The sequence below is a fragment of the Lathyrus oleraceus genome, chromosome 4, assembly GCF_024323335.1.
Source record: "Lathyrus oleraceus cultivar Zhongwan6 chromosome 4, CAAS_Psat_ZW6_1.0, whole genome shotgun sequence".
In the NCBI taxonomy this organism is placed as follows: Eukaryota; Viridiplantae; Streptophyta; class Magnoliopsida; order Fabales; family Fabaceae; genus Lathyrus; species Lathyrus oleraceus.
Genome location: NC_066582.1, coordinates 491,043,749 through 491,062,527, shown reverse-complemented (window position 1 = coordinate 491,062,527; position 18,779 = coordinate 491,043,749). Strand labels below are relative to the sequence as shown.

Below are 18,779 nucleotides of genomic sequence, written 5' to 3'. Positions count from 1 at the left end.
AGGAACTCCTGAAATAAATAGTCTTATTAAAAGATTCAACATGACAATTTTCGAAAGAGTGAGATGCATGCTCTTGAGTGTTGGTTTGAATTATTATTTTGGGATGATACTATTATGACTGCAACATACTTGGTAAATAGGTGTTCTTCAATTGCTAGGGATATGAAGATAACTGAAGAAGTTTGGTCATGACATCCTCCAAGCTTGGGAAGACTTAAGATTTTTGGTTGTGTTGCCCATGCTGACATTGGGTAACACAAGTTGGAATCAAAGGCGGTAAGATGTACGTTCCTTGGATATCCACGAGGGGTACAAGCTTACAAGTTGTGGTGTTTAGAATCAGGACAAGGGAAGTGCATCATTAGTCGTGATGTTGTGTTTAATGAAATTAAGATGGATTCTAAGACAAATGTTGCTGCTAATTACCAATCAAATGCTCAAGATAAAGAATGTGATCTAAGGAGAGTTCATCTTACGGTGGAGCCTAGTGAAGGTAAAGTACAAAATCAGGTTGGGGTTTCATCACCTGAGCAGGAAGCAACTCAAGTTGAGGAATATGATGATGAAGAACAAGTAGGTGATGATTACCTACTGGAAAGGGATATTACTATAAGAGTCATTAATTCACCACAAATGCTTGGTTAGGAAGATTTAATAGCCTTTGCTTTAGTATCTCCATGTGAGGCTCTAGAAGATGATCCAAAGAGCTACAAAGCTAATGTGACTTTTAAAGAAATTAAGGAATGGAAGTTAATCATGGATGATGAGATAAAATCTCTTCATGATAACAATACTTGGAATCTAATTAAGATGCTTGCAGGTTCCTTATTAGTTAGTTGTAAATGGATTTACAAAGTAAAAGAGGGAATTAAAGGATTAGAAGCGAGAAGGTTCAAAGCTAGAATTGTTGATATGGGTTTTCAACATAAGGAAGGGATAAATTTCAATGATGTATTATCACGTATTTTCAAACATCCATCCATTATAATCCTTCTTGTCATGGCTGCAAATTTTGATCTAAAATTGTAACTGATGGATGTTAAAACTACTTTTCTATATGATGATCTAAATGGTACAATTTTGATGAATCAACCAAAATAGGTCCCTATGTGGCCTAAAGCATTCCCCTAAAAAGTGGAATAAGAGATTTGAAAAATTGATGGCTTACATATATTTTCAAAGAAGTAAGCTTGATCACTATGTTTATTTCAAATTGCTCCTTGAAAATTCTTGTGATTTTGCTGTTGTATGCAAATGATATTCTCATGACAAGCAATCAAGATGAACAAATCAAATGGATGAAAACTGAACTAAACAAGGAATTTGAAATGAAGGATTTAGGGGTTGCAAAAAGGATCTTAGGAACTGAAATCAAGATAGATAAGAAGAAGACATTGTTTTACTTGTCTCAAGAGTTGTATCTCAAAAGGGTCCTTGATAGGATTGGAATGTCAAATTCAAAATCTTTAATAACCACAATTATCCAAAGAATTTAAGTTGAGTACAAATCAGTCTCCAAGAACTGAAGAAGAAAGGATTTAGACGGATAACATACCCTATGGAAGCATTGTAGGTTTCTTGATGTGTTCCATGGTATGTACCATGCACAATATAACTTATACAATAAGCTTGGTTAGTAGGTTCATGTCAAATCTTGGAAGATGACATTGCCATGCTTTAAAATGGATTCTAAGATATATAAAAGGATCTTTTGGCACACTTATAGTTTATGGTGGAGTCATAAATGAAAATATATAATATGCAATTGAAGGATTTGTAGACTCATATTATGTAGGTTGTCTAGACGCTAGAAAGATTCTATTTGGATATATTTTTACAACTTTTCATATTGCAATCAATTAGAAAGAAAACTTGCAAAAGGCTGTCACATTGTAAACTACTGAGGAACAATACATAACTTTGGCTGAAGTTGTCAAAGAAGCCTTATGGCTTTAAGGTATCTCAAAGGAGATAAATTTACAATCTCAAAGGAGTTAATTTAACAATGCCAAGTGATCATTGTCCACTATGCTAGCCAAAGCTCTATTCACTTATCTTAAAAGCAGGCCTATGATGGGATTACAAAGTTGTTTACCATTATTTTTGGTAAATCAAACTAGAAGTTTTTGTTTAATTAAGGGATTAAACTCAAAAAAATCCTATAGATAATTTATGCAAAAAGTTTGACAAGACTGTGTTCGTGCTTGGGTATTAGCGTTTGAATGCATGGAAATTGGGTAGAAATCTCAATAATATCAATGCATAATTGTTCTAAGAACTAAAGTAAAATATTAAACACAATGAAAGTAATTAAATAGAAATGCTTGGATTAAGGAATTAAAAGAGGGATGCATATTCATACATGTTCTCTCATAAACTCTTTTCTCTTTGTGACTTGGATATTCAAGTTCTATAGAGAATATTAATAAAAATTGTGAACATTTATTACATGAATGAAATCAACTTATACGTGGCCCTTTATCCTCTATTTTTTCCCAAGTGTCTTCAGTTCTTGAACTGTTGCAAATTGCTACTAATGTTGACAACTACCCTTAAATCTCCTAACTGCTTCTGTCCAAAAAAAACATCTTCAAGTCTTCTAACTGCTCCTGTCGAGAATAAATTTGTTTCCTTCCGACTACTCGTGATTTTGGCGTCAAAACATGATTGAGTTGCCTGTGTTTTAACTTGTTTATTTATTTCATTGCCCCCATTCCTGTTGAATATGCCAAATGAATGCAAACTTTTTTGAGATTCTCAACATGTTTTAAAGAGAGAATAATCTTAATTTTATGGATCTGTTCCTGAGACTCTTCCAATCGGGCTCAATGGGCCTCTATGTCATCTAATCGTTGAAACTAGAGAATATATTAAGTCTCAAAACTCCTGGTAGGCGACTCAAACTCACAACCTCAGTCGAAGTAATCAATATGTTGAAATCATAGCTAGGTAATTTTATACTTAGAAATCTCATACCTTTACATTACACTTGCATGCTAAACTAAATTTCCCAAGCGAATAAATGCGTCCCCCCTTAAAATGCCAATTTTGATCATGTTTACACAATGGAAGAAAGTGACATTTTTAGTAAACTCTTGACACTGTTCGAATATTCATGCATACGTCATTGTTATCATGACCACTTTTACCAAACCGTCACGTCAAAGACGTGCATGCAAACTGTCATCATGATTCCGATTTTCTAGGCCATCGTGGGCCACAAGAATTAACCACTTTAAAATCTTTTAATTCATTTTAATCCAAAAAATCAAAATGTTGAGTGGTTTTTTTAATTCAGGGGGGAAATTGAAAAGGGTTTTATTCCACAACTATATGTACATACTTTTCCTTTCTTTCTTCTCTTTCATAACTTCGTATAGTCTGAACCTTGAGAGCTTTCATTTTTCTGCAATCTTCACTCTTTCTTCTCCTTATATTCTGAAACAACGGCTTCTTCTGGCATGAAGAAACAACTTACATTTCCATCTCATGTTGATCTTCAAGGGCCCATCCTTATCAATAATAACACTTATGTTCTAGAACATTCCATGGAGAAAGAGAAGACAATGACACCACCTGAAAAGGAGGTAAAGGGGTAAATCCATATATTTCCCCTCCTCCATACAAGTTACATATCCCTTTTTCGTAGAAGTTTGCAAGGGCTTAGGTAGAGGCGCAATTTAAAACGTTTTTTGAACTTCTGAGAAAGACCCGTCTCGATGTGCCTTTTACCGAAGCTTTGATCCAAATGCCCACATATGCCAAGTTTCTAAAAGAAATTTTGGCTAACAAAAGAATATTCAAGGGAATGAAACCATAGCCATAACTGCTGACACTAACGCAGTGATCCAAAACAAGTTTCCTACAAAGCTTAAAGATCCTAAGAGTTTTTCAATTCCCTGTTCTAAGGGCAACATGAATTTTGAAAGGGCACTTTGTAACTTAGGGGCCTGTGTTAGTCTGATGCCCCTATCGGTGTGAAAAAAGTTAGATATGGGTGAAATAAGACCCATTGATATATCATTGCATCTTGTGGATAGAACAATCAAGTACCCCATGGGTGTTTTAGAGGAAGTCCCAATTAGGATAAAGGAATTTTATATACCTATGGATTTTGTCATAATGAACATCGAAGAGGATTCTTAAATCCTCATACTCTTATGTAGGCTCTTCTTAGCTACGAATGGGTAGATCATTGGTGTTAAACAAGGAAAATTGACTTTTGAGGTAGGGGAATAGAAAGTTGAGTTCATGTTGGCTAAACTCTTGAAAAATACATCAATAAGAGATTCATGTAATTTGGTCGATATTATCAACGCTTATGTCAAAGAAAGCACATATGAGCACCTTCTGATTGATGGGTTGGAAGCATGTTTGCTCGGTGGCACTAAAAATAATAAAATCACCAAAGTGGAAGTTTATGAGGAAGTATAGGATAAAAGTCTCATTTCCTATGATCAAAGCTTTGAAGTTCTCATGACACAAAGCGACATATCCGAGTAACAAAAACCAAATATACTAGCAGTTTAAAAAAATACACAAAAGTCATATGATACACCATTGACAATATGAAGGGTATTAGCCCTCTCTGTTTGTATGAAAAAGATTATGTTGGAGGATGATTATAAAAGAAGCAGTTAAGAATGAGGTGTTGAAACTTCTAGAGGTCGGGGTAATTAATCCAATCTCCGACAGTAAGTGGATTAACCTTGTTCATGTGGTACCTAAGAAATGAGGGGTAACGGTGATTAAGAATGACCAAGGAGCCACAAGTAGCTACTAGGATGGTCAAAAGATGAAGAATGTGTATTGATTATAAGAAGCTTACAAAGCTACAAGAAAATACCATTTTCCACTCACATTCATTGGCCAGATGCTTGAGCGTCTATCCAAGCACTCTGAATTTTGCTACCTAGATGGTTACTCAGGTTTTTCTTAAATCCCCATTCACCTTGATGATTAAGAGAAAATGACATTTGCAATGCGCCTGTAACCTTTCAACGTTGCATGATGTCCATTTCTCTGATTTCCTAGAAGATGTTATGGAAGTTTTCATGGATGATTTCTCGATTTATGGATCCAACTTTAGTGATTGTTTGAATAATTTAGAAAAAAGTATTAGAGAGGTCTGTTAAATTCAACCTGGTACTAAATTGGGAAAAATGACACTTTATGGCGAAAGAGGGCATAGTCCTCGGACACTTAGTGTCCACTAGAGGAATTGAGGATGGCCATGCAAAAATTGAGGTGATGGAGAAGTTGACACCCTCCACCACAATGAGGGAAGTCAGGAGTTTCCTTGGACATGCCAGTTTTTACCGTCGATTCATTAAGGACTTCTCTAAGATTTCTAAGCTCCTGACTGGGCTATTAATGAAAGATGCCCAATTTAACTTCGATAATCAATGCCTTGAATACTTTTGTACCTTGAAAAATGCACTAGTCTCTGCTCCCATAATTCAGCCTCCTGATTGGAGTGTTGCTTTTGAGATCATGTGTGACGCCAACGACTATGCAGTAGGCGCGGTGTTAGGTCAGAAAAAGGATAGAAAATGCATGTTATTTACTATGCTAGTAGGACTCTGGCTGAGGTTAAAATTAATTATGCGACCACAGAGAAAAAGATATTTGTTGTGGTCTTTGCTTATGACAAATTTTGTCCCTACCTAGTTTGATCAAAGATAATTGTCTATATAGACCATGCGACCATTAGATATCTCCTAAGCAAAAAAGATGTTAAACTTAGGCTTATCATAGGGATTTTAGTGTTTCAAAAGTATGGTATTTAGATAAGAGATAAGAAAGGGACAAAAATGTGTTCGCTGACCATCTATCTAAATTGTCTGGGTTAAAAAGGGAAAAGTTACCTCTTTATGACTCTTTCCCAGATGAAAAGTTGTTTGAGTTAGTTCCTAAAGAAACACCTTGGTATGTTGACTTTTTCAACTACCTTACTTTCGGAGAATTTCCTCCAAGTATGAGTTACCAACATAAAAATAAATTTTTCTCTAACCTTAAGCATTACTGCGGAGACAAGCCTTTGCTTTTTAAGAGAGGCTCTGACTGAGTTTTCTGGAGGTGTACCCTAGAAGAGGAAATTGAGAGTGTTGTGGCTCATTTTCATGCTCTGCCTACGGTAGACATGCTAGTACCGACAAAATTGTGTCAAAGATCTTGCAAGATGACCTTTTTTGGTAAAGTCTCTTCAAAGATGTCCATGCTTTTTTAAAGAGGTGTGACTAATGCCAGCACACTAGAAACATCTCAAAGGGGAATTAACTTCCTTTGAACAATATCTTAGAGGCCAAGATTTTGATGTCTGAGGGATTGATTTCATGGGACCCTTTCCCACATCTATAGGAATGAGTACATACTTGTGGTTGCGGGTATGTTTCAAAATGGATTGAGGACATCACCTTTCCAAAGAATAATGCCCGACTCGTGATAAAAATGTTCAAAAAATTAATTTTTTCGAGGTTAAGGGTCCTTATGCTAGTAGTGATAAGCGATGGAGGATCATATTTCGTTGCCAGACAATTTGAGACCTTCTTAAGAAATATGGGGTAAGGCATAGGGTTACTACACCTTACCACCCCCAATCAAGTGGTCAAGTCGAGGTTTCTAGATAGAGAAATAAAATCCATTTTAGAGAAGACAATCTCCCTTTCTAGGAAAGACTAGTCCTCGAAGCTCGACGGCTCAATTTGGGCAAACCAGACTACTTACAAAACTCCTATTGGTATGAATCCCTTTAAGCTAATATATGGGAAGTCCTATCACCTTTAGATAGAGTTTAAAGATAAGGATTATTGGGATATCAAAGCCCTTAATATAGATTACCTAGCATCAAAAGAGAAAAGAAAGTTACAATTGAGTGAGTTGGAAGAATTACAGCTTGATGCGTATGAAAATACAAAGATGTATAAAGAGAGAACTAAGAGATGGCACGACAAAAGAATTCTTAAAAGTGAGTTCAAAGAAGGTAAGATAGTCTTATCATTTAATTCGAGACTCAAAGTGTCTCCTAGAAAACTTTGATCTCGATGGTCTAGACCCTTTGTGGTGAAGTGGGTGATACCATTTAGAGTAAAAGAAATTTGGAGCGAGTATACTAGATCATTCACTGTGAATGAATGAAGATTAAAACACTACATCGTTGATGATGCAGTAGAGGAATAAATACACTTGATTCTAAAAGAGCCACCAGAAGTGCTTGCACTCATGGATCGTCGAATTAAAAGGATGATAAAGAAAGCGTTTTGTGGGAGGAAACCCACGTTTTTAATTGCTTATGTCTTTTGTGTTATTTCTTTTTGCAGGTTCATTTTGTTTTGCATTTATCTTCTGTTGCACTTCCTAACACCCTAGTGAGTTGTTTGTGAGTTTTTCCTTACCCCTCCTGACCTTAATTGGGACATTGAGGGGGAGGGGGGGGGGGATTTTCCATTATTATTGATTTTTTATTTCTTGTTTGATTGTGTGATGTTTTATGTTGTTTTGTTTGAATAAATTGCATATACTATTGTTAAATTTCCTCGAAAATTGAGTTGTAAAAAAAATCCTGAATAAAGCTTGTGATTTTGAGAAAATATCTAAGAAAGCATATAAGATTGAAGTAATGATTGGCTAAATTTAGGGGCCAGTGGAAAATTGATAATATCTGTATTATCCTAACACCCTTAATTTTCCGAGTAGGTTGCAAGTTTAGCGTGCATAAATACCTTAGTACTTGGATTCGAAGAAGTATTCCCCGAGTAGTTCATCTAGACAATCTGACATATTTTTGATTCACATGTATGTTTAGTTGATTGAGAGAAAAAGAAAACAAATATAAGTACCAAAAAGATGAAAAAAGACGGCCAAAGACAACTATACCCTCTAAGTTGGGTAATCCTCACCCAATTATTCAACTCAATGGTGGTTGAACCCCAATGTCAACCAAAATAAATACACAAAAGTGTGTAAATTAATCTTCAATTAAAGAAGGCGGGAAATTGCTTATCCGGTGTAAAAATAAAACACAATTCTCGGTTGATCTTGTGCATGTGATGATTATCATAATTCCAATTGCCTTAATTTGATTGTCCGAACAAAAGGGAAAGAAAATGGAAAAAAAGACTTAAGTCCAAAGCATAACTATAAAGGTGACAGAAATAGGAAACTTTTGACTATATCTTCTTTACAACTTTGTGTTATTGTAATGCTTTTGGTGTCCGTAAGTACATGGGAACTTGACTCTTAGTCGGTCGAAACAACTAACCACGTATGAGCAATAGTGATTTCCATTTTTAGCTTTTCAAGAACTAAAACTGCTTCATCCTAATTCTTGCTAAATTTTGTTGCTTGAGGATAAGTAATGATTCAATTTTGGTGGTATTTGATAAATGGTAAATGCGTCATATTTCTTGGTTGTTTTCTTTCCGTTTTCATGTGTGTTTTCGTCATTCTTATTCGATTTTATGCGTTTTTGAGATCATGTGTGATTTTAGGTAATAAGAGTGTAATGGACGGAATCAACGCAAAAAAGAACAAAGATCGCGAAAAAAGGAGCTCTTTCCATACAAAAATCTCGCGATTAACATGGTCTGGCCGTGTCACCTGACACGGGTCGTGTTGGCCTCAGCATTACTCCCGTACAAAGAAGTCGGGGAAAACACGGTTGACCGTGTCCCCTGACACGGATCGTGTCAGCTTCTCAAGCATTTATGAATTCAATGATTTTTGGACGTTTTTGTGACTTCTTGGCATCCATAACCCCCTAGGGGTTGTCAGAGCCTATCTCTTGAGAATCCTCAATTGATTTATCCACTAAGTATTACGAGAAATTTTGAATCCTTTTTATTTTAGAATATGAATTCCAAAAAACATGTCAATGTTGGTTGCCAAAAGCAAAGACAAAATAGACGCGATCATGATCTGAAAGGACATGTATCAATGTCTAAACAGTAGAGTAGCGAGGCACTCACCATGACAAAGCGAGTCACTTTCTACTGAAAAATAATACTAAAAACCATGTCTAGATTGTGCATGCCACAAAAGTGGTTGACACACACTGTTATCTACTTTTCTATAAAAAAATTTAAATAAATCTCATAATCAAAACTTGGATGATTATTTGGGATGAGTCTAGATAGACAACCACAAACCTCGTGGCTTATCTTTATTATTTTCTAATTTCAATTTCAATATGTACCAAACAAACACTTTTGCGATCACTTTAGATAAACTAAGTTAGAATAGAAATTCGATAATCACACATCTCTTTGTGACTTCGATCTTTTCCCATATCAATCACCATCCACGCAGTCAATTGTAGACCATTGAATTTCTATTTCTAAGGAGGTCATGGGCCAGTTAATGACCATGACTTCTTACCTCCAGAAATGTATTTTTCCACGATTTTTTTCACGATTAGCCGATAAAAAGAACTTGGGACAAGGTGATACCTCTTCTTAAACGATATGTTATCGTCGTCTCTTCTTAGGTGTTCTTTAGATATCGTCGTCTTTTACAAATATAACAATACAACTTAATATATAGATTAAATGCTACTTTTAAAAAATAATTACTTGAATTTGGAACAAGTTAATATAAAAGACTATTTTTTAAATAAGTGTGATAATTTGTTTTTTTTGGTAGTTTACTTACGGAGAATAATAAAAAGACGAGGAGCATTGTTATTAAATTATAACAATACTAAATTGTGCTCTTATTTTAGAAATCGTACATTAATTTTATTAAGTATTTAAATTATTATTTTTTAACATTGACTTTCTATTTATAAAATTCTTAACACTTAGTATGAACTTTCCAATTAAACGTAGTATTTTCAATTGAACTTTGAAATTAAAGACAGTATTGATTTTTTCAATTGAACGTCAAAATAATTGCCACTATCATTAATTAATTTGTTGACTATATATTTTTTATTAATACGATTAACTACAATGTCTTATTATGGTTGACATAAAAGTCTAGCGACTTTTATTTTGATAAAAATAGTTTTTAACATGCATGATCCATGACTGTTATTTGTTATTTTTTTGGTACTGAGCATCACGATCCATGTCTAATAGCTTGCTTCATTTATTTTAATTCAATGTCAGCTTCCTTTATCTAAAGTAAGGAAAATTTGTCTATATTTAAGCGAACATTAGAGAAAAGTTGTTCTGAACTTTTAAAGCAAATTTAAAATGATTTAAAATTATTAACATTTGTTGGAGGATAGAACTTGGACTTGGTAGGAACTTTAGCCCAACATATTAAAGATATGGATGGACCCATAAGACTAAGTCCAGCTAGAGAAACATTATTATAGTCAATCTTAGTTGAGAATTTAATTTGCTACCCCATACTTGTATTTAACACCATTCACAATTTTACAATTTTATAACTGTTTTGGACAAAAATTTGAAACATATTTGAATATAAAATTTGCGGTAGACAATTCAAAATTTTCGGTACCACTAATTTTTTTTATAGTGTATTCAGAATTTTCGGTATACCGGAATTTCTAAAATTTTCATGAGTTTACAGGATTATAGAAAATGTTAAAAAGTACCATGTTATATCGGAAATTCCAATCAAAGTAAAATTTTTGGTAGTTTGATTTGTTTAATATTTTAAATTGTCATGATTTTGTCGACAATTTTGGATGACTGTGATTGCACCGACCGTTTTGTATGGTCCAAAACAATAATACAAAGTTGTATAAATAGGGATCACTTGTTGTTTTATAAAAATATCTCAAAATGTCTCTTCCTCAAATTTTGATTAAGGCAGAAATGTATTTCAACAGAGCATCACCTCTTGTAGAGTTTTGACTTCGGGATGACACTGCATCTCTCGCCGCCTTGACATCCAAGTTGAATGAATTGTTGTCTGATACCGATAACCGAAAGGTGAGAAAGATCGAGTTTTGTGAAGATTGAGTTAATATTAATGGAAGGGTGAAATACAACCTTATTGAGTTGAATATCGATGAAGATGTGAGGGTGTTATGTGGAGATCATTTCGTTGTAGGTTAACAAATGGGGCAATCGAGTGAGATGCAAAGATTTCTAGACTTGTCAACGATAAAATTAAGATGATGAAACGTCCAGAATCATCTGGCAGTGTTTTTGTTTTCTTATTTATGATCGTTTTCTTAAGTTATGTTTAAGTTATATAATCTTTTGTCATGTTAAATTATGTTCATCTTGCATCAATGGAAGATCTAAAACATTATCTAATAAAAAGTTTTGTACAAATGTCTGAGTAATGTTACACGTAATATATAAATAATACATAAAAATAACAATAATGTCAAAATAGGTCTCCCACGGGTTTTATGTGCAACACAAGATAAACCAGATAAAACCTCCTTCATATGGGTTTACCAAACCCCTGAGCTTATCCATAATAGTTATAATTATCTTGAGGTGTTGCTGGTCATCGATATCAGTTGGAGGTGGCGACGGTGGCACTTCATAGACAAGTACCACAACATCAGAAAACCCATCATCATATGTATGATCAAAACCTGTGGGATAATGCGAGGGTGTTATACAGTGAAGTACCACTCCAAGTAACCATTATCGCACTGCAAGTAACCATTATCTCTAATGGAACGACTAGAGCCAATGATGTTATTCTTAAACCACCTATTAATACCTGCTGATGGAATATTTGGAAGTGGTCGTGGGATGCTCTGAAGATAACCATGATGTTGCAGACACCTCTAAGGCAAGTGTCTAGCGACTGAGGTCTCCCACCGCATATACCTGAATATAAAGAAGAGTCATCAAACACACGGTGGACTCTGTGATTCGTGTATGGTGTCCACATAACATCATATATAGTCAGCGCATCAAGGCTTCTTCTGTACTCTGTAACACCACATGGATGTGCCTTCCCGACCTTCCATCTCCTCGCATGTGGGCCCCCCATGGGGAAAATTGCACTCTCCTATCAGAGATGGTGGGGTAATGCTCGTATAACCAACACTGATATCAGAACACAGACACAATAAATAATAATTAAAAAATCTTATCAGTAACAATTAAATAAAACTAAACAACGAATAGTAATTTCAAGTATACATGTAATAGACTCAAATAACCAGCAAGTTGTCTGGTCTTAAAGGTTGTCGCAACTCCAAGTGCTAATTATATGATGGTTAACGCATTGCACCCCAAAGCCCAACGTCATGGCTACTAAACAACCACATGTACCACACATCGATATAAACACCTGACTTATTGCAAAGAGACTACATGCTACTTGATGTAGCATGTACACTTTAATGGAAGCCTCATACATCTGTGTTGTAACAAGCTCCTCGTGCCTATTCTGAAGCCAAGACATGCGAATGTGAGTACCCCTATTAAAGTCAAACTTCTCCAGCATGACCTCCTAAGAAACTCCTAAATCTCATACAACAGTCAAACATGCAAGCGACGGGGAGATGGAACAATGAGGAAACTTCATCCAGAGTAATAGCCATCTCCCCAAACGGCAGATGAAAGGAATATGTCTCCTTATGTCATCGCTCAACAAAAGCAGTAAGAAGTGAAACGTCGAGCATGGTAAGTGTTCAGTCAGCAAATGCAAGGAGATCAAAATCACTTACAATGCTCCTGACCTGCTTAAGCATCAGAGTCTTTGGGAAGTTCTCCATCTTCGACCTGTGAGAGGTCACCTTCAGCGTGGGACGGTTCTGTGACAAACAAATTTAAAGAAAAATAGCAGTTAGCTTTCATGGAACAATATTAAATAAATTGAAATTAAACATAAAATATGTATACCTTTCCCTGCCATAGTCGATATGCCACATGGTCATCATACTCTATAAGCACCGAATGGTTAATGGGTCCTTTAGGGAGCACTCATTCAGTGTGCATAGACAACTCCTTAGACAGAGTCGTAACCTCTGTGTTAGTAGTAATAGATGGGATTGGATCTGTGGCAACCACCTCATCAGCAAAAATGATATTTGGTTGAACCACGTCATCTACAACAGGGGTATCTGACTGGACTACCTCATATGCCACCCAATCAACAACCACCTTAATAACAACCTTAACAACAACATGTGTCACATTTGTCTCGATCGTTGGATCATGATCATCCTGAACCTACACATCATGAGCATGAACAACCTATATATCACCTATGAGCTTCTCGACTAATCCCACCGCTCAGTATCGAGTGCTACGGGGTGCACGAAACTGTCCTTGTTCAGCCAATCGTTTCTTGTGTGAACGGGTTGGAACCAGTCGTCCAACCCGTATCTAGGAAGACCTGACCTCAACAACCCTAACCTGGTCTGCCGCTCTATCTGTCGTTCTGCTTGTAATAGTGTCATCTCTTCCCCTGTATTTCACTGCAAAAACTGAAGGAAAAAAAAAAGATAAATTCCGGAAATTTTTGAAATTTTCGGGTAAAAATGTTTTTTTAACTATCAAAATTTTTGAAATTTTTGGGGAAATGCGTATCAATTGTACTTAGGCATGACAATATAACCTGTACCGCGGGTATCCACCCGAACCCGCTCCGAAGTTGACGAAGAAAATCCGCTTTGACTGAGTTTGGGTTTTCCCCGATTATAAAATATGGGAACGAGTTAGGTAATGGGGACACTAGTACCCACCCCGAATTCGCCCCATTTATTTCATTATGTATATTATTATTTATTTTTGATAATTTAGAATATTAAATATGTGGTCAATGTTTTGATAATTTAATTTGAATTTATTATTTAAAATATTTGAAATATATGTATGAAATTTTTTTAGATTGTTTAATTTTATTATTTGTAATGTAATTTTATTTTGGAAAAAATAAATATTTCTATTAAAAATATTGATTTTACTAAATGAATGGTGGCGGGGCGGGGATACCTGAACCCGTTTGGGACGGGTTTGGATGTTGATTCTCCATCTCCGTTTGGGTTTGGGACGGGGAACAAAGACTGTTTGGGGATTTGGGTTTGGGGAGGTAAAACCGTCCCCGACCAGCCATATTATTATGCCTAATTGTATTGTAAATTATGAAATTTTCGGGATAAATATTTTCAAAAATATTGGAAATTCTGAAAATCTCAATACAAATTCATGCAAATTTTGCAATTTATGATAAAAAAAATATTGATTTCGAAATTTTTGAGAGTAAAAATGAAATTTTCGATATCGCTCAGACAATTTGGAATTCGCGCCTATGTTTTTTAAATTTTGAAAAAAAAATGAAAAATGACTCAAGGCTAATATTGTCCATTCATAAGGATTGGGGACTGATAAGTACAAGTGTGAGAGTAACAAGTTAAAACCCTATCTTATTCTCTGATCTACATTTCAACCAAAAAAAATATCTCTCAAATAAATACATGTAATAATTATGGTTGAAAATAGATTAAATCAATTTATGAACCATGGCCTCAAATATGACCCGTTAAAAATTTCAAAACGTAAGACTGACTTGTATAGGCATAAAATTTTCTCTATTAAATTTGGGATGAAGACGGTCAAGTCTGGTTGTTGTTTTTTCCATGCCTAGGCCTATGACTTATCATAAGCGTTTTAGATCGTAATACGATCTTTCTAAAAGTTATACTTGATATGTTAATCTACTTGAAGTCTATTACATACCAACTTACTTAAATAAATTGTTTAATATTTGATTAGATAGAATAACCAAAACTAATAAACTAGGGAGATTAAATTTTATTTTAATATTTAACACAAACTTTAAAATAATCAAAATATATATAATATTATATTTCAGTTCTAGTTTATAATAATAAATTTAAATATGAGAACGTAATGTAAGTTAGTTAGTATAAATAATAAAATAAAAGGTAACAATTTCATATTAATTTAAAGTATAAAGCTTAGTATAATAATAAGAGTAATCCTAACTTGTGTCCTTAGAACACAAATTAAAAATTAAAGAAAGAAATATTGTATTAAAAATTATACTTTAATTTTAATAAAAATATAAATTTATTTTTTTAATTGTTTTTTCCAATACAAATTTACAATAACTAGGTTTCTTAACTTGTGCCCTCAGGGCACAAGTTAGCATTACCCTAATAATAATACACAAATATTATTCACTAGAATATTTAAAGCCTTTAAATATGTCATGATCCATTAAATTAAATAAAGTTTTGAAAGCTTATTCACTGCTAACAGGGATCACAATTATAGTATCTGTCGCTAAATTAGTAATTTCTAATCCGAAATATTCATACTCATATTTATTTATTCAATTTTTTAATAAAAAATATTCGATTAATTATAATTTATTATATTATTTTAATTTTAAAAAAATTTGAAAATATTATTATTAAGTTAGGAAATAAATAAATATTTATATTAAAATATATAAAAATTTAATAATAATATATTTAATAAATGAGATTAATTGGAGTACACTGTCAGTCTAAAACTATTTTACACTATCATCCAATTAAAACTATTCATTTTGACATATAAGTATGTAATTAAAAATAAATATAATAATAATAATAATTAAATCATAATAATAACAATTTCTCCACGTTTCTCTCTTTCTCTTTCTTCTTTCACGTTTCTCTCACTCCCTTTATTTCTCGTTTCTTTCTCTTTCTTCTTCCACATTTCTCTCACTCCCTTTATTTATCATTTCAGTTACTTCTATTATTCTTTCCCCACTCCATCCATCTATTCAAAATTGATTTTTATACTTTAACAAATTTTATCTCACAAACTATATTTGCAAATCTCTACATACACGAGGTTAAACTCTAAACTAATAATATTTTCTTCTTTTTTATGATTGTGTGACTTTCCAATTTTTTTCTTATTTTTTTTAATATTAAATTTAAGTAGAATAATTTATGAACTTCTACCTATTGTTGAAACTTTATAAAATTTAAAGCAATGATAGCTTGAGTTTTAACAAATAATATGAAATTTGATTAAAAGAGAAAGATATAATAAATTGTCTCTATAGATTGAGCATGAAAAAGAAAAGAAAAAAAAAAATTAACGATCTCTCTACATAAAAGCATTCAATATCAACCCAAAATTAAAAAAAAAAAATCAAAAGTTAAGAATAAATGGATAAGCACATAACTTTATAAAGAATGAGAAATGCTTCTCTAATCCCTCATAGCCTCCAACATAAAAAAATTTAACAAAATACCATTTAATCTAAATACAAAAATCACAATAGAGTAAAATAGTAAGTGCAAAATGCCAACAACTTAAATAAGGCTCTGATGAAGTCTTCAAAGAGCATAGAAGCAACTTGTTGAATTTTCCTGTTCTAAAAGATTTGATAAGGCATGACTTGAATAAAAACCTTCAATTATAATATGTAGACAATTAATTATTAAAATTAACACTAGTATAAATATAAGCAAAAGTAGTAACATTAGAAAAAACTATTACCTCTTAATCAACCAACAATATAGAAGTTTCAAAATAGAGTTTGAAAATTGAATTTATCACCTAAAACTCATAAGTATGTTGCTAGTGAATCAAATTAACATGATAAAAAAATGAGAATACATGTACATGTAATTTTAAGATACCTTGTTTGATTTAAATTTGGAAATTTAGGCTTAGTATGACCCTTTTTCATGCAATAACTACAAGTAGAGGAACCTTTTCTGACCATCTCCAAACTACTTTTCATTCGCAAAGTCCGCGGACGTCCTTTAGTTGCTATAAGTGGAGGGTCATGCAAAGCTATATTAACATCAGATACTTTTGACATATCTTCAGATGTTGAATCAACAAACTTCTTATTTGACTCTTCAATATCCAATAAATCAAGTTTTGCAATCCTTTGCAAACTTTAAATTGCAATATCGTGATGTTTTTCGGATTGTGAACCTCTTTCTGATAGTTCGAGGGAGTGAACCATAATACTATTAAACAATGAAGTGTCAGAAGCGTGGCTGCTTCCTTCTTGAAATCCTTCAATTGTCACTTCTTTTACCTTTTCTTTTTTAGCATTAATAGACCATCTATGTAAAACATACTGTGAAGGTAGACAATAAACCTTTTTCTTTATGAGTACACATAATACATGTCTACAAAGAATACCTGAATATTCAAACATGTGACAACTACAATTTTCTTCTTTTGAAGTGCGATGAAAATTCACATAGTAGATAGGCCTCTCTTTGTAAATTTCACGAACTTTATACGTTGAGACTTCAATAGAAAACTTAACCTTTTCTGTGATAAATAATTGAGAACCAACCAACTCATCTTGAAATATTCTAAACATTTTTCTTGTATAAATTTTTGAAGTTTCTTCTTCCATGGGATATAAAGTTCGTAAAAGTGGCTTTGAATTTCTTGTTTTGAAAGTCTTCTCTCTTTCCTTGTTGTAACGTGCATCAAGAGCTTTTTCATATTGTGTCACAAATTGGCTTAATGAAGTACTTGAATTCAAAAAATCCTTAAAATATTTATTCATACTTTCACTCCTTTGAGTGGTAGACATTCTTGCACAAAAATTGTGACGTACATAAGCAGGAATCCATTTTTCTCGATAGACACAATTCAAGTATTCAGAAACTTTTTTCTCAATATGCCACATGCAATAATGATGATAAACCTTTGGAAATACCTTTGCAACTGCATTACTAATAGCAGCATCTTGATATGTGATGATAGTTTTAGGAGAAATTCTACTCATTGCTTATAACCAAGTACTTAGCAACAAAAAAAAACTCTCTATAGTTTCATCCCATAATAGAGCACAACCAAAAAGAATGGATTGTTGATGATATTTAACTCCTGTGAATGGAACAAAAGGCATTTTATATTTATTTGTCAAATACGTCGGATCAAAAGTAACAACATCACCAAAGTATTTATATGCCATTTTGGACCTTGAATCAACCCAAAAATAATTTGCTAATCTTCCATCAGCGTTCATTTGAAAAACAATTTGCTAATCCTTCAATTGACAACTTTTAAAATATGATAACATCATTTGAGCATCTCCATTTTCTAACTTTTTTTGTCTCTTTTCAGTTAAGTAATTGATAACATCTTGTGGATTAAATCTAACATTATCAACACCACCACTTTCAGTACATAAGACATATCTTATTTTACTAGGGCCTAAACCAGAATCATGCAACACATCAATAAGTTTTTTTTGCACATTAGTCTTCTTTCTATGTACTCGAAGAAACTGTGAACTTCTAGGAGAAAATAACTCATGATTATGCTCCCTTACAAATCTTGAAACAATCCATATTTCTCCATTTTTCTTTAAATACAACATTGCCTTGCATCCTACCTTTGTTTCATCGTGTACGATAATACTATTACTTTCTTCTTTCACGTATTTTTTTGCCCGAAATCCCTCCTTTAAACAGAGAAATTCTCGACCTATTATCATACCATTTGTTCTTGATTTAGTAACACGACCCATACGAAAGCTAAAACATTTATTCTTAGCATACCTTGTGTAGTAAATTCTCGTCTCTTCAATTGATGCAAACTCCATTCCTTCGTATGGCTCTAAGAGAGGCTCTGTTGGTAGTCTGCTATTGAGAGGATCAATACCAACAACACTTTCAAGCATGTCATCAGAGCTAACTATGGTTGAATCTTCATGTATGTTTTGCATATCTTAATCTGTTATAATAATATAAATAATATTTACACAACTGTTAAACATGATAACAAAAATAATATTGCACTAGTAAAGATAGTAAAATTGAATACAATACTTATATCTTTCTCTTTTAATCAAATCCCATATTATTTGTTAAAACTCAAGCTACCATT

General features: G+C 33.3%; 1 pseudogene; it reads right to left on the bottom strand.

Annotated features, from left to right (window-relative positions):
• Positions 1–12,866: 12,866 nt before the first annotated feature.
• Positions 12,867–18,206, bottom strand: LOC127138164 (protein FAR1-RELATED SEQUENCE 5-like; annotated as a pseudogene).
• Between the last annotated feature and the right edge of the window lie 573 nt (positions 18,207–18,779).